Below are 16,194 nucleotides of genomic sequence, written 5' to 3'. Positions count from 1 at the left end.
GCTATTTCTTTGTTACTTCACGTGTTGTTTGATTAAACGACAAATCATTTTTAATTTTATTACTTAATTAGTTTAGTTGCTTCTTGAGCTAGTTTCGCTCCAGGGTTTATTATTGGCATAGCCAGCTAACATTCTGTTTGTGAGTGAGCTAGTTTGCTATTTCTTTGATTTGTTACTCCGGTGTTTGTTTTCACAGGCGGAAAACCTTTCAATCTTGTCCATTTAATTAAGAATTTGTTCAGTTGCTTCATTAGCTATTGCCGCTCCAGGGTTTATTATTAGCATAGCCAGCTAACTTTTTTTCTTTTTTGTGACTAGATCGATTGTGAACTAAAGTAGTTTGGAGCTCATTTGTTTTTGTTGTTGATTTACTACTTGACAAATTGTTTTCACAGGTAAAAATAAAACAAAACAAAGAATTTCAATCTTGTTAATTTAGATCACAATTAATTTAGTTGCTTCATTAGCTAGTTCCACTCCAAGGTTTATCATTAGCATAACCAGCCAACATTTTGTTTGTTCGTTAGTTTGGAGCTCATTTGTTATTTTTGTTGATTTGTTACTTCACAAGTTGTTTTCACAGGCAAAAAAACTTTTCCAATCTGATTAATTAGTTAACAATTAGACACTTCATTAGCTAGTTCTTTTAAAGGGTTTATTATTGGCAAAGTCAGTTAACATTTTATTTGTTAGTTAACTAGTTGGATTGTGAACTACAGTAGTTTGGAGCTTATTTGTTGCTTCAAATGTTGCTTTCACTTGCGCCAAAACGCTGTCAATCTTGTTAGCTAGTTCACAGTTAATGAAAAAAAACCTCTGCAATTCAGAGGAAAATTTAAACTCTTTGATTAAACTATTTTTACTAAGGTAAAAGTAGTGGCCTTCCTTTCATGAGCTTAGTTTGTTTTTCCATTTAGGAATGCATGTCACAATCTGTCATTAAGCCCTTTCTTTCGTCTAGTAAATCGATTGAATTCCTTCGTGAAATTTGTCAGATTATAACAAGTACTCGACTGGACATGACTGCTTAGGATGCTTGCGTTCCAATCCTGCTTTGTTTTTGTAATAAATAATTGGAATTAAGTACGTACCGGAAGTTGCGCCATATCGTGACGTTAGCAAACAAACAAACACCAAAAAAGGACGTAAAATAATCTTCATTTTCAACCGCGACGCGTCACTCGGCTTTGAGCGTCAACGGAGTAGGCCGGCTAGCCTCTTGTTAATATTCTTCCCCCATGTCGGTGTCGTGCACTTTCCCAAATTTGCCAATTACTTGCTTTTTGAAGAAGTTTGCATTATGTCGCGGGATGAATAATCACTGCGGGCGCCGGGAATTAACCTTTTAATGCGTATGTGCCTCGCCTCATAAACAAACGCACGCACGCAGGCACACAAACGCTTGGTGTGTGACGCGGAAAAGTCAGCTCATTGTGGAAAGTGCTGGAGTATATAAATCCCACATTGGAATAATAATAAGCATGTCATTGTAATTCAGGTGGATGGAGTGGAAATGAGATTTTTGGGGGCTTATTTCTTGCATATTGTGCAGCCTTCTCTTGCTTGAAAGGCTAAATGAATTGATGGCTTTAACTACTCTCACTTTGCATCATCATTATGGCGCCGCGCATCGCATCAATGACCTCAGAGAAAATGAGACAAAATGATTTTTTGGGGGGGGCATAATATGTACCCATTTACGCTTTCAATCCTAAAATTATAGCCTCATTTTATTTATTTTATTTTTTTTGAAGGAGTCCAGCCGTTCAATCCCAGTTAGATACAGTGGGCGCCCGGGTTACGAACTTAATCCGTTCAGCGGCTACGCTCGTAACTCGAACTGCTCGTATGACGGGCAATCCAAACCTATGTTAATTCGTGAATGCGTGCAACGCGTGCAAAAACCTTAGGTAAAAACATCACGACTTTATACACATATTAAAAATGAGTAACATAATCTACTGTACAGTTAAATGAAATAACATAAATATACAAAGGAAAAATGACATTTACCTTTGGGGCGACGTGACTTGAGCTGGGTGGAGGAGGAGGGGCGCAGAGACCAACCCGCAATGTTAACACAGTTACACTGATATGCTATTGCTCTTACAATGTCACAGTCACTGTTTCAGTCACGGTGTCAGTCACGGAGATGCTAAAACATATCATCCTCTTACTTCTTCCTTTACCGCTACTAGCAATTTTAGAAGCTATGTCTAACAGATAAAGTTTGCAAAGTCTTCACAACATTCCTTCCTTCCGTTTTTCACTCATTTCCTCTCCTTCCTTCTATCCCGACCAGCTGTGCCATCAAGCTAGATAAAGGCGTTCGGCCAATAGCATATCGGCATTTCTGTGATTGACGTGACGCCGGCCAATAGCATCTCCGTGAGTGAGACCGGGTGACCTTAATCGACCAATAGCATATGGCATCTCCGTGACTGACTCCGTGACTGACACCGTGACTGAGACAGTGACTGTGACGTTGTAAGAGCAATAGCGTTCACGTTACTGTCACAAGCGTCAACTGCTGATTTTGTTGAGGCAGCTAAGCGAAAATGTATTTGCATACACAATGGCCGGCATGTCGGATTATTCGTAAGACGAAAGGTTTGCTCGTAAGTGGGGGACAAAAATCTCCGTGGTCCACGCTCGTAAATCGAATTGTTCGTAAAACAGGGTGTTCGTAAACTGGGGGCCGACTATATTTACATTTTTCATCTACTGTATTTTTTTTTTCTCAAGTGTTTACCTATGGAGTGTCTGAAACGGCTGGTACAAAATCAGGGGTGTCAAACATTTCTGGTCCGCGAGATGATTTTGTAACGTGAAGTATAAAAATGTAGCAGATTCTTTTCAATAAATGAAAAACTAGAAATATTTTATGATTCATAGTAAGGTTAATGTTTTATGGTTAGTAGTTAATAGTAAAACGCATCAGGTGCGCCCTTCACACACTACAGAGGTCATGATAATCAAAACACAAAATCTTATTGATCCCGACTGGAGTATTCTCTTTTAAGCCCCGCCCCCATCGCAGTGCCCGGAGCTTCTTCCAAGCTTCCCAACAGAACGTCATCCCAAAAAAAAAAAAAAAAAAAAAACGCAGAGAGTCGTCTCTTAACGCGGGAGGCAAATTAGTCTGGTGTGAGCCCAAGTGAGAGTGACATTAATTATTTCTGCGGCAATTTTGGGGCGCCGCGTGAGCTGACACGATGAGAGATACTCTAATAAAGAAATGCTGTTTGCTCCCATTGTAATTGCTGGGCTGCTTAATGTTATTGCGCCCATTTAGTTGCAGGCGCCTGCCGAGCGCCAGCGCCCTTGCTTCCGTCACAATTTAGGAGCATCTGCTGCAAAAATGGGGGGTACTTCAATTTAACAGGTGGATCGTGCGAAATGTGAGGGGCGGCGGCCAAAATTGGGAGCTTGTGGAGTCAATTTTTTTTTCTCATCTTTTGGACCCTGCGGTGCAGTGGAGCTTCTTGCCAAAGTGTTGGTGCACCCCAAATGTGAAGCTTATCTGTTTTTGTTTTTCACGAGCAACCAGGGGTCAATCTCAAGGGAAACAAAGAGAAAGAATACTACGAGTTGAGTTTGAACTGCTGTTTTACTAGCCACCAGGAGGCATTCTACACCAGTAAACGTAATCAGACGTGTTACTGTTGTATTGGTACAGTGTTCTAACAATTCGAGCGTGTCGGTCTTATGTGGACTGTACGTTGGTGCTGTCGTGTGCTATCTTTCTGCGTAAATATCTGACATTGCAACATGCGGCTTGTAGTCTTGTGCGGCCTTGACAACATTTCAACACACTTTGCAAAGAAGTTGGCAGTTTTATTTATTTATTTTTGGGGGTGACAGTTTGACACTGAAGCATAATATCGTATTGGCCCTTATTTCCTGCGGGAAATGGACTCTCTCGCTCTCGCTGCATTTCCATTAAGTTGAAGTTCGTGCAATGTTTAGGGACCGTGGGAATTGCCTGCGTTTTGCACCGACACCTCAATTTGTTGTTCCACATTATTATTATTATATACAGTAGTACGTTTATTTAGTAGCCAAAAGTTCACGTTTTGTCATGATTTAAATCATTATTAATTATACTTTATGCCTTTGAAAACCAAAAATTCCACCCGCTGTACTAAAAATGACATCACCTGTTGGTCACGTGACATTCACAAGCCGAGCTTTCAGCATGTGACGTAATTTGAAGTCAACAGCAAGAGAAAAATGTTTACAAAAGTACTGTTTGTACATGAAAAATAATTGAGTTATCAAATGAACGCGTTCAATCCCAAAGACGTAATTTTACGTTTTTAAGAGTCCAGACGTTTTAAGTCGACTATAAGTACCAAAATGAAATTTGAAAATGAAAAATAATGTACTTAAATTCATTACAACGTATGATTTTTGTTACCAATGAAAATGCCCCCCAAAAGTGGACTATGCCTTTACATTTACCAGCTTGTACAAGGCGGCGCTACACTGTTTTATCCTTTTCGAGACTGATGCAAAGCTGACCCGTTTGTTCCCTTTTCCATCGGATGAAAAGCTTGTGCAATCAAACCCGAAGATTAGCATGCACTGGTGCACAATCAAACAAGATGAATTCGAGTGATTGCCGGCAGAATCCGAGCGACGCTCGAACGTTGGAAATAAAAGCCATTTCGAGGCAAAAGGGTGAATGGACGAGTCTATTGGTTTGCGGTGATGACGAGCCGGCGGACTGGCTCGAAAGTTGGCGACGGAAAACTAGCGGTGGAGTCAAGTGGCGCGCCACCGGGCCGGGCGCAATTCATTTGGCAAGCAATGTGCACGCAGGGAGAAAATTACAGCTTCACGCCTTAAAAATGATTGTTTGGGGTTGTTGTTTCTTTTTTTTTTTTTTTTTTGAGAGGGCGGGTGCTCACATTTGAATACTCCACTTTCAAACATTTACAGAACCACCCAGAGAGATCAGACTAAATGAAAAGTCAAACAAGCACTATAGAAGATGGAAGGAGGGTACATACTTTGTATTCACAAATATGCTCCATTTCTTATTTTTTTTCCACAAATTAATACTGTATTCTCTACGCTATAAGGCGCACCTTCAATGAATGGCATATTTTAAAACTGTTTTCATACATACGCACCGCATTATCAGGCGCATAGAATAGAAGCAACAATAGTGGCTGAGGTTGCGTTATGCGTCCACTAGATGGAGCTGCGCTAAGGCAATGGCAACAAAACAATCAGATAAGTCAGTCAATCTTTTCAATTAGAAATGAAGATGAAAGATGATTTGTGAAAAGTACTATCTGAAGAATGGGAAGAAATATCCCTTGATTACATAAAAAGACTAGATCGGGGTCACCAACCTTATATATATTGTGTGTGTATATATATATATATATATATATATATATATATATATATATATATATATATATATACACATACACTTGATTACATAAAAAGACTAGATCGGGGTCACCAACCTTATATATATTGTGTGTATGTATATATATATATATATATATATATATATATATATATATATATATATATCTGTGATAATGAGCTGTAGAGCAGAGTATTAATCTTGTGTGCATGGCAGCGCATATAATGCACATCTGTCATGTGCGTTATGTGCAGGTGACAGCTAAGGCGGTAACGGTGTAAAGCTAATGACGGGCGCAGAGCGATCTCCTGCATCATCAATATCGAATGGAAACCTGGAAGAAAGGTCGAACCCTCCCTCCATCCATCGCCCCATCCCCCCTTGAGCAATCCTCGTGGGCATCCATGTTTGATGTACACGCTCCATGCGTGCTAAATTCAAGCGGCCTCATCCACTAATCTGAATGTCATTGAAAAGGTGAGCGTACTTTTAAATCTTTTTTTCGCTCTTCAGAAAATCCAGTGTGGAATAGACAAAACATACACACACACACACACACACACAAAAAAAAACCAGCGTGAGCAAGCACGTTTCGCTCCATGCAAAAACATGCCTGCGGTCTGCACTCTCCACGTGTGAAGAAAGCATCAAAAAGATGTCGCCGCGCGAGCATTCGTCATCATTAAAGAGAATCGAGTTGGAATCGGGACAAGGTTGGCAAGCGGAGGAGGCCTGACAATATAATCCTTAGAATCGCCAGCAAAAAAAGGAAGGAAAAAAAAAAAATCCCGCTAGCGCACTTATCTGCCTGTGACACCTTTGAGGGCCTCCGGGGAGCTGGAGGACCAAACAAACGCGAAAGTAATGAAGATGCCGCCAAAATAAGGATGAGAGCTCCGCACAGGTGGCAAAAATCACACACACGCAAAGAAAAAGCACTCCAATAAAAGTAGAATCAATTCATTTGCTTTACTTAAAGGTGATGGTCCAGATTTCTTGCTAAACACCGCCATCTTCAGGCTATAGGTGGAACTAAAACTTAGATGGCCATCACATGTGAAGCTTATTTGGCATACAGTAATTCCCCAAACAAAAGATGCACTTCTTTTTCTCAAAAATGAAGGAAAAAAGTATGGGCGCGTCCTATAAAGGTAACTTAAAAATGAGATTTTTAACGCACAAATGTGCAATTTTATATCAGCCATATTCATAATCACAATAATTACCGTAACGGTCCGAGCGTCAGTTCGCTGATAGCAGCCAGTGCCCGTTGCAGCTAACAGCAGCTCGTCTGAGCTCAAGTTCTTATGGCATTATTTTCAAGAAAAGAAGCGAGCAGACTGAACCGACGTCCGAGTCCATCCTTGTTCACGCACAGAAATATTACTAACGCAGAGCGTTTTGATGTCTGCCGCTATCTGCGTCGGTTAAATAACACGAAAAATGTATTCCATTTGACTCGTTTATTAATTACCTTCTTTTTCAACGAATATCTAACTTGGTATGGGTATGAACACGACAAAATATGATGAATTTGCAAAGATGAGATTTATTCTGTTTTGACATAAAATACCAGAATTTGACCCCAAAATAAGGATGTCTTTTACACGGGTGCCTCCTATATTTGGAAAATTAGTTCCGCTTTTACTACCTTTGGAGTCAAAGTGAAGCCGATCGCGGGTCAGTTTTCAAACCAAGAGAACATGTACATAAAAGGCATTTGGACAGTGATTTGGACATGAAGTTTAGGCAAAGAACTGGATTTTTTTTTTTTTTTGCGGAAAATAAAGTTTGAGTAATATCCAATCGTGGCTCATCTCGTGAATGACCGAAGTCGGAAAACAGGTGAGTACCCGATCGATTGTGATGTCATTTGAAGTCGACAACAAGTAAGACGGATGGAAACGGGTGGAATTTTTTGCATAATTGAATTTCCAAGATGAGCAGGACGGGGTGTTTGGACACGCATGAACATTTCTTTCATTGAATTTTTGCCTGTTTCAGCTAGCTGCTCACGAAAAAAAAAAAAAAAAAAAAAAAACATGCTGGAAGATTTTTGATTTGATTCTTTTTGCAGGGATATGAAAAGACTAGAACATTTTCCATCTCCAGCAGATAGTCAATCAGAAGAAAGCGGCCACGGTAAAAGAACTCTTGTAAAAGCGGGCGCAGATTGACTTTAGTCCGGCGGGCCGGGTGGGGTCGGCCTTGAGCGCCGAGAGGCCGCATGAAGACTAATGAGGTGTCGCGGGTATCCCGCCGGCGCATTAAGCCGGAAAGATTTTCGTTGGCGTGGAAGGCGCCCCCCCCGCTCGGCCCCCACCCCTTTGCGAGTGGCCAACAAGATGCGGCCGGCGCGCAAAGATTGGGAATGTCAGCCATAAGCGCCGCATCATCAATCTCAATCCCCCCCTCTTGCGCTTCCCCTTGGATGCGGCTTGTGGCGCGGGACGACTTTGCGGGCCGGCGGTTTGTCTGCCAATGAGGACGCTTTTCGTCCACTTTACACGCGGCGAGGCTAACGTCAGCGCGGTTTACCACGAGGAACGGGCCATGACCTGCTTGGCCGTCTACCCCGCTGTTACAAAATCAAGGTTTCAATAAACATAGGTGTCAAACTCCAGTCCTCGAGGGCCGGTATCTTGCATGTTTTTGAAGCCTCTCTCTCAAACACACCTGTTTCAAGTGATTAGGTCATCTTCTAGATCCTGTTAATAAACTAATCATTTGAATCAGGTGTGTTGGGGTGAGAAAACTAGAAAACATGCAGGATACCGGCCCTCGAGGACTGGAGTTTGACACCTATGGCTCTAGAACACAGGTGTCAAAGTCAAGGCCCGAGGGCCAGATCCGGCCCGCCACCTCACTTTTTGTGGCCCTTGAAATGCTGATTTGACTTCAGGTTTCTGACTAAAATAGCAAAAAGTTGTCTTTAACTTTTAAACATTTGGGGGAAGAAAAACAAACATTTTCTTATTCTCCAAATCTCTTTTGAACGGTTTTTGCCGGCTTCTGATATCAAATCTTGGTAAATGTGTGATCAACACACTTAAAATGTATTTGAATTCACAGTCATTCCGACCCTCTGACAGAAACTTTCACTATGATGCGGCCCAAAATAAAAATTTGTTTGACACCACTGGTCTAGAAGCTATAAGAACCGTACCTTCTCAAATATATGACACGCCCTTAATTTTGGGCTCAAATTCTGGTATTTTCTATGTTACAGTATATAAGACGCACCAACACTTTGGCAAAAGGGTAAAAACCATGAAAAAACAGAACATTTGTTGTGCGTTCATTGTGTTTCAGATTTCCCACATAATGAGCGGTTCGTGAACACAGCGTCATGCGCTTCCTTTTCCTTGTGATGCGGCTCGAGTTCGTTTTAGCATAAATGCCCAAAGTCGCGCCAATTTCCTCCAAGTTTATGATCGTGTGTATATGGCAAAAAATACAATTGATAAACAAGTCGAACGGAACACCTTTCCGTGTTCTCTCATCGTTTTAAAAATGCACATCTGTGTGTCAAAACTCGGCTTATGTGGAAAAAAATCAATCTTCCTTGAAATGTGTCGAATTTAAAAGAAAGAAAATTCAAAGTTACCATTTATAGGACGCAGCCACAATTTTGTGGGAAATCTGAAACAAACAACCCGCAACAAATATATAGCTTACGTGGTTCTCTCTTTGACACACTTGAGTCAAATGATCAGAATAATTTAACGGCAAACATGCAGAATACCGGCCCTCGAGGACTGATGCCTAAGTATTTTGTTTTTCCAAAGTCTAGTGTGCCTCCATGGAAACATTTGTGTTAAACTTCAGTGATACGGTATCACTAGTGTTTGCAGAGCGGACTCAACTGAAAACAACTGTACATTTCTCAGGGTTACGTTTGCGAGTGGTCGCTCGGCAGAGGTTTTTTTTTTTCGTAAATACACCATCATTGAAAAACAATTGACACCACCCCCGGAAGTGCAATCACCCCTCCCATGCACGCTACTGCGTATGGTTTGCTAAATACCATCTGTAGCAGTGAAGTGCCACCCCCGCGGCTGATGAGCTTTTCAAATCCGCACGGAAAGGCAATCAAGCGTCTCTTGATCGGAAAATCGCTACTTAGTACATTTTGTGTGCATGCCGACCTTAGAGGCCACAAAACAAACTCTTTCATTCGCCGCTTTTTCCTCTAAATCACTGAGCATGGCTCTTATATTAACAACCCCGTCCTACTGAAAAATGTTCATTTATCATATAGCAAAAGATAAACGCATTTCCTCCTTCCCGCCGCAGGCGTAGCACAAGCATGCCTCTGATCTTTTCCAGCGCTCGCTGATACACAGATCAGTTGATTTATTATTTTTTCATGATTTTTTTTTACTCTTATCGTCAGAATTTGACTAAGCGCCGGGATTGGGGGCCTCCCCCCCCCGCATCCTCTCTCGGAAGGCCAGACCGGGACGACCGGTCTTTGAAAAGTCTTGCAAACGCGTTTGGGGGTTCATGAATAAGTGATGGCTGTTTACGGTCGCATTCCGCCGCCGCAATATTGATGGCGCCCGGCCGGGTTGTTTTCTGGGCCCGACGACTTCGCCCGCAGGAGGAATTCTCCGTCGGCGTTGCAATATTTAGCGGACGGCGATGGATGGATTTGATAAGGTGGCACGAACGCAAAGCGACGATGAATGAGAGATCATAGAAATAAGAAGGGGGAAAAAGCAGCAGCTGTTTTTCAGGGCGAATTTCCAAAAAGAATTTAATTGCCTTGTGTTTTGGAGATTTGGAATGCTTTTTCAAGACAAAAGCTAAATCAGCTTCAAGTGACGACTTTGCAAAACGTTGTATGTCTACTTTCTATTTTTTTTTCATTGCTCTGATGGGAACAGTAAATTTTCTTTTCAAATGAATAGCAAAGTAAGTGGAACATAAAAATTGGTTTTCAAGTGAGTACTTTGTAAAATGTTGCATACCCTCTAATGTTCAGTGCCATGACAGGAACATTACAAGTTGCTTTTTGAATTGAGAGCAAATCGGTAGGAACATGAAGCAATTCTAGATTGTGTTCTAGTGATTATATATTGATTGGTTGATGTTAATTTTTCAAGACCTACTTTAAGGGTATGTGGAATTTTACCAGGCTTATGTAGGCATTAGCATTTTTTTTTTTGCAAATGGCTTACAAAATAGTGACAGGAACAGTACATTTTTTTTTCAAATTAAAAGCAAATGAATTGGAACACGAAGCAACTTCTTGCCAAATTACTTTTTTGCAAAAGGTTGTATGCCCGCTACTGTTTTTTAATTGCTATGACAGGAACAGTACATGCCTCTTTTCAAATCAACGGTAACTCCTTTGGAACATTAAGTAACTTCTTGCTAAATTCTATTCTAGTGATTCTTTTGCAAAACGTATTTATTGACGTTGATTTTTGAAGACCTACTTTAGGGCTATGTGAAATTTTACCAGGTTTTCATCGGTATCAGCAAGCCTAATTTTTTTTTAATGCGGTGAAAGAAAGGGTACATTTTTTTCTTTTCAAATGAAAAGCAAATGAGTTGGACCTAAAACAAATGTTTGACGACGCTTCACACAATAAATACTTGCAATCTTGAATCCCAGCGGGAAAAAGAATACAAATCGTCAGTCTAACAAGCTATTTCAAAGGTCAACATTTAGTGCAGAGTAAACATACCCCACCCCCCTCCTTTATTTGTGCTAAGCCAGCATCTGCGTCCCGCTTTCGCTCGGCCGGCGTGACTGAGTGCCCTCGTCAATAAAGTCATCATTAGGAGCCAGATTGAGTTTGCCATCGTAGGACAGGCGGGACACCGATGGCGCCGCTCGATATTTTTGATGGGAGTCAGCTGGAGTCGGCTCGGCCAATTTAGCAAATGGGGAAACAATTTCTCCCATGCCTTGTATGCACACGCATGCTGGAAACACGTTTTTATTCCTATGACATTTTATATATCTATACATATCTATACATATATATAGATAGATATAGATATATATATGATTTTATTTGGTTTTATGAATACTTTTATATATATACTTTACAGCAACAACTCTCACACTGTATAATATGTAGGTGTGCATTTCTTCTTTGTCTTTGGTGAGGATAAAGTCTGCAAATGCATCGATAGAGATCGATACGCGAAAAAAAGCGCGAGACACTTTAGGAGCGCAAAACAAATCGCTCTATTATGTGAGCTTTCACACTACTTTTGGAAGCTACTAGCAACACTGGCTCAAGCTTTTTGCATGGCCCTAAAATAAAATCATGAAATTCTTTGATCATTATAGATCATTGTCATTTTAATGGAGGAAACAAACACAACAGTAATGGATTTAAAGTTTAATCTAGATTTAACGTGTGTTCACCTGCGTCTTATATTTGGGGAGTTAGAGTATTTTCTCATCGACGTAAATTTATGTTGCTTGATGTATGTTCCGATTTGTACAAAACTGGGTTACACGAGCGTTGAAGAGCCAACTGTATGGTAAATCAAGCACCCCTTTATCAGTGTTTGTACTTTCCTCCCCGATGCCTGGCTTTCATGTTCCATTAAACATGAATGGGATGTTCCCATCGCCACGACATGAATAATGCCTTCCCTCAAAGTCGGCAATCCGCGCTCCGCTTTAGGGAGTCGGCATTCAAGTGTTTCTGAGCGCAGACATAGGTTTGACATATTCTTTGCCTACCTCCGTGAGTCATATTTTATTTTTTTTTTCAAATTTTAAACGTCCTCGCCGATGCGTAGCGTCACTCGCCTTCGGGCGCGCTGCGCCATCGCTTATCTCGCCGGGACTTAGCGGGCCGTGGCGTGGGTGAAGTATAGAGTAGCGGCACAAAAAAAGGGTGGGCGAAAGAAAAACGCAAACAAGACAGAAATGGCGACGCTTCCGCTGATGTTTACTTGTTTGCGCGATCACAAAGGACGGGACTTTTGGCCATTCAAAAGACTGACTTGTGTAGTTGATTTGAAATCTTTTTTTGCCCGCTAAGGCAGCCTGACGGACGAGTTTCGAGAGGAATCTCCGTGGACTACGATGTTTGCAGATAACATTGTATTCTCCAGTGAGAGTAGGAAAGAAGTGGAGGACACGCTAGAGTGGTAGAGGTTGGCCCTGCAGAAGAAGGTTAGCTGAGAATGAAAGGACCCCAAGTGGAAGGGGGACAGATAGAGATAAGATTTGAAGTATGTGGCGTCGACCGTCCAGATCAATGGAGGCGAAGGAGCGCGTCGAAGTTCCGACTCCCGATGTGCGGACGGCCCGTGAACCTCACGTCACCAGTAACGACGCTCGGTGTCATAACCGGCGCGTCCACGACGTACAACCCAATATAACAATATGATAGTGGAACGAGACAGGCGCCGGCGATACGTATCGAAAAGGACGCGCGGCGGACAGCGCTATCCGCTAAGCGGCTAATCTCCCAAACGCAGGCCCGGGATGGGCATTTATCAGCCGGGCCCATCTCGTGGGGACAATATTTCACGCAGATATTGCCGTGACACCTTCGGCGGGCTCGTTAATAAATGGCGGCGTCCCGCAAAAGCTGGCGCGCGCCCGCCCTTGCAGTTGACTTTACGCTTGTTTACGCCAAACTCACTTTGGTTTTCTAAAAGGACGAATGGGCTTGACAAAGGGCTAATCGGAAAAGCTGCGCTACTGATTAGCCGCGGCGTGTTGTAGCTACATTAAAGCTGTCGGGAATTCCCGAGTGGGTTACGCGCAGGGGTAAAAAAAGAAAAAAAGCGGACTCTCAACGAAGCCCCGGAAGATAATTGAGAAGCCTAGCCTGCAGCCAATTTTCGGTAGTCAAACCAGATTGGTCAAATAACCTGGAAAACAATTTTGGGTTTCTTTAAATTTGAAGCTTGGACTCAATCCGTTAAATAGCCGTTGATTCGTTCGCTGATCGACGAGTCGCCGATTAATCGATTAATTTGGACCGCTCCGCGCGCGGCCGGCCATTTTGCCGTCTCGACTTGACGAGCGCTCCCCTTTGTCGGGCTCGCCAGCGGGCGAGCGGATCGATATTGGGCCGCGCCGGCGCCTCCGACCGCTTATTAAAAACGCAAGTGACGGAGATGTGCGCCGAGGAGAGATGGATTGCCACGAGCGACCGTTGATTACTCCGTCACGTCTCACTTCCAACGCGGGCGGAACGGGAGCAAAGCGGTCGGTAAGAACCAAGTTAAGAGACCCAAACTGACGCTGACAGCTTAGGAAAAAAAAAAAGACTTTGCTTCAAGGAGAAAAGTACACAAGAGATGCTTTTATACCCGAGTTTGTGTGTGTGTTTGGGCCTTAAGCTCCGCGGTGCACCGGTGCACTAATCCGACTAGTGCTTCCTTCAGCTTTTCTCATGGAAGCACAGACGGTGCAGGAGGAGGTTACAACTTGTTGCCGAGGATTGTTGCGGAGAAACACGGCGCCAAAATCATGGGAGGACGCTTCCAACCGCATTGGATTTCTTGATTTATTTTCTCAAACAATATCCAATACCAAAAGAATGAGACTACCGTATTTTCTGTACCGCATGGTGCACCGTATTATTAGGCACAGTCTCAATTATTGGGATTATTTTAAAGTACTTAACCCATATATACGTAGGAGTCACCCCAAAAAATTGTTTACTGCAGTAAACAATTTACCGTAATTCCCCAAATATAGGACGCACCCGTGTATAGGACACACCCCTAATTTTAGAGACAAATTGTGGTATTTTCTGTTACCGTGTATGACAAAACAAACAAAACGGCATAAATCTCATTTTTGTTCATTTTTCATATTTCCTTATGTTCATATACATAAATTATATAATTTGTATCAGGTTTAGTGTGTTCAGATTTCCTACATTGTGAGTGGTCAGTGAATGCCTTGCCAGTGTCATGTTGAATGCGCTCGTACAGCTCATTTTACATTAGAAAATCATCTCGTGGGCTGGATCAAACCCATTTGCGGGGCAAAACCGGCCCGCGGGCCTTATGTTGGACTTCCCTGCTCATGATCCTTTTTTTTTTAGTAATATTCCTGTGTGTGAACAAGGATGGACTCGGATGTTGGTTCAGTCTGCTCGCCTCTTATTTTGAAAATAATGCCCTAACAACCTCAACTAATACGAGCTGCTGTTAGCTACAACAGGCACTGGCTGCTAACAGCCTAATGACGTACGCCTGTGACGGTAACTATTGTACGCAAGAATGTTGTTTATTTTTTCCATTGAAAAATAAAATTATATTCTATCTCGAATTTTGAAATCTCAGTCAAAGCACTGTAAAAATTCCACAAATAGACCGAGGGTCCATGCGCTTTGGGAATAGCAGCAGGCGGGTGCGGCGGTGCATGACAGGTGCTTTGTGCAATAATTAGAAGGGAGGTGTTTATTTAATGCCGATCTGCCAGTCTCAATCTCCTCGACTCGTGTACAAACACGCAAACATGTTGGCGCTCGACCGGGGACGGCGCGCCGGGGCCTTCCCGTCGTGTCAAGCGTTTTTTTTTCCATTGGCATCCATATTTCAAAAAACAGTCTGGTGGATTTCCAATTTGTAGCCGTGCTCGACGGAAAGCTCTAGCCGGCTTTGAGTTTGACACTTATGGTTTACGCAGATATACTGAGGCACCCATGCTAAGCTCCGTTAACCCATTTTTTTTTTTTTGTTGCTAGCAGTGAACAAAACGACTACAATTCATTTCCAGTACAATGCATGCTAATCGGGATTAGCAATATTAGCGTCATCTGTCAAAAGTGTTCCGAATTACCGAAAGAAACTAATAAATTACTGTAATTCTCCAAATACAAGACACACTTTTTTGCCAAAAAATGAAGGTCAAAAGGATAGGTACATCCTATAAGTGGTAATTATATCATAAATAATACGGTAATAAGAATAATGCGGTACGAGTTTAGTCCGTGACACATTGAGTTATGTCGTGTATGCAATGGGTACCAGAAATCGGGCAAGGTCCCTCAACAAATTTCAAGGAAACGTTTGTTAAATGGCAAACACGTGTGCTTTTTTTTTTTTTTTTTTTTTTTTTTTTTTTTTACAAACTGGGCACTCAGCATTGTGGGCCAAAACAAACAATGAGGATACAAGTGAGGGGACTTTGATGCACTCCAATTTTCTTTGCTTTTTGTTCATTAGGGTTGAAAGTGATGGCCGGGGGTTGCGGTTATTGGAGTGATCAGTGTGTGTGTGTGTGTGTGTGTGTGTGTTTGCGCGTTATTTTATCTCTGAGAAGTCCTTGGACATTTTTATGGAACAAAAACAACATTTGGGCCATTCAGCTTCTTGTGAAAGTTGTGTAAAGGGAAGGATGGAAACATCTTCACATGTGCATTTTACGTTCGACCTGAAAATGTTTGAGTGATGTACAGTGTGTACGGCTCGGCAAGGTAACGTATTTTCCACACTATGGGGCGCACAGGATTATGCCGCGCACCTTCAACGAATGGCCTATTTTAAAAGTGTTTCATATAAAAGGCGGACCGCATTATAAGGCGCATAGATTAGAAGCTACAGTAGCGGCTGGGATTGTGTTATGCATACACTAGATGGAGTTGCGCTAAAGGAAACGTCAGCAAAACAATCCGATAAGTGAGTCAAACAAAGTACAGTAAGGCTCAGGGTCATAACAGAAGAAAAAAATTGCAGCAAATGGTGTCAGGTGTTCAATGCCACCGCACTCATAAATACACGAGTTGCGCTACTAGCTCCCAAGGCAGAAAAAAAAAAACCCAACAAACAAACCGTCGAATCGGATTCATCAATCCCACTTGGGC

This window comes from Hippichthys cyanospilos, chromosome 20, assembly GCF_059441005.1.
Source record: "Hippichthys cyanospilos isolate Australia breed blue-spotted pipefish chromosome 20, RoL_Hcya_1.0, whole genome shotgun sequence".
In the NCBI taxonomy this organism is placed as follows: Eukaryota; Metazoa; Chordata; class Actinopteri; order Syngnathiformes; family Syngnathidae; genus Hippichthys; species Hippichthys cyanospilos.
The sequence above is the reverse complement of the archived record's forward strand: the minus strand, read 5'-3'. Positions refer to the sequence as shown.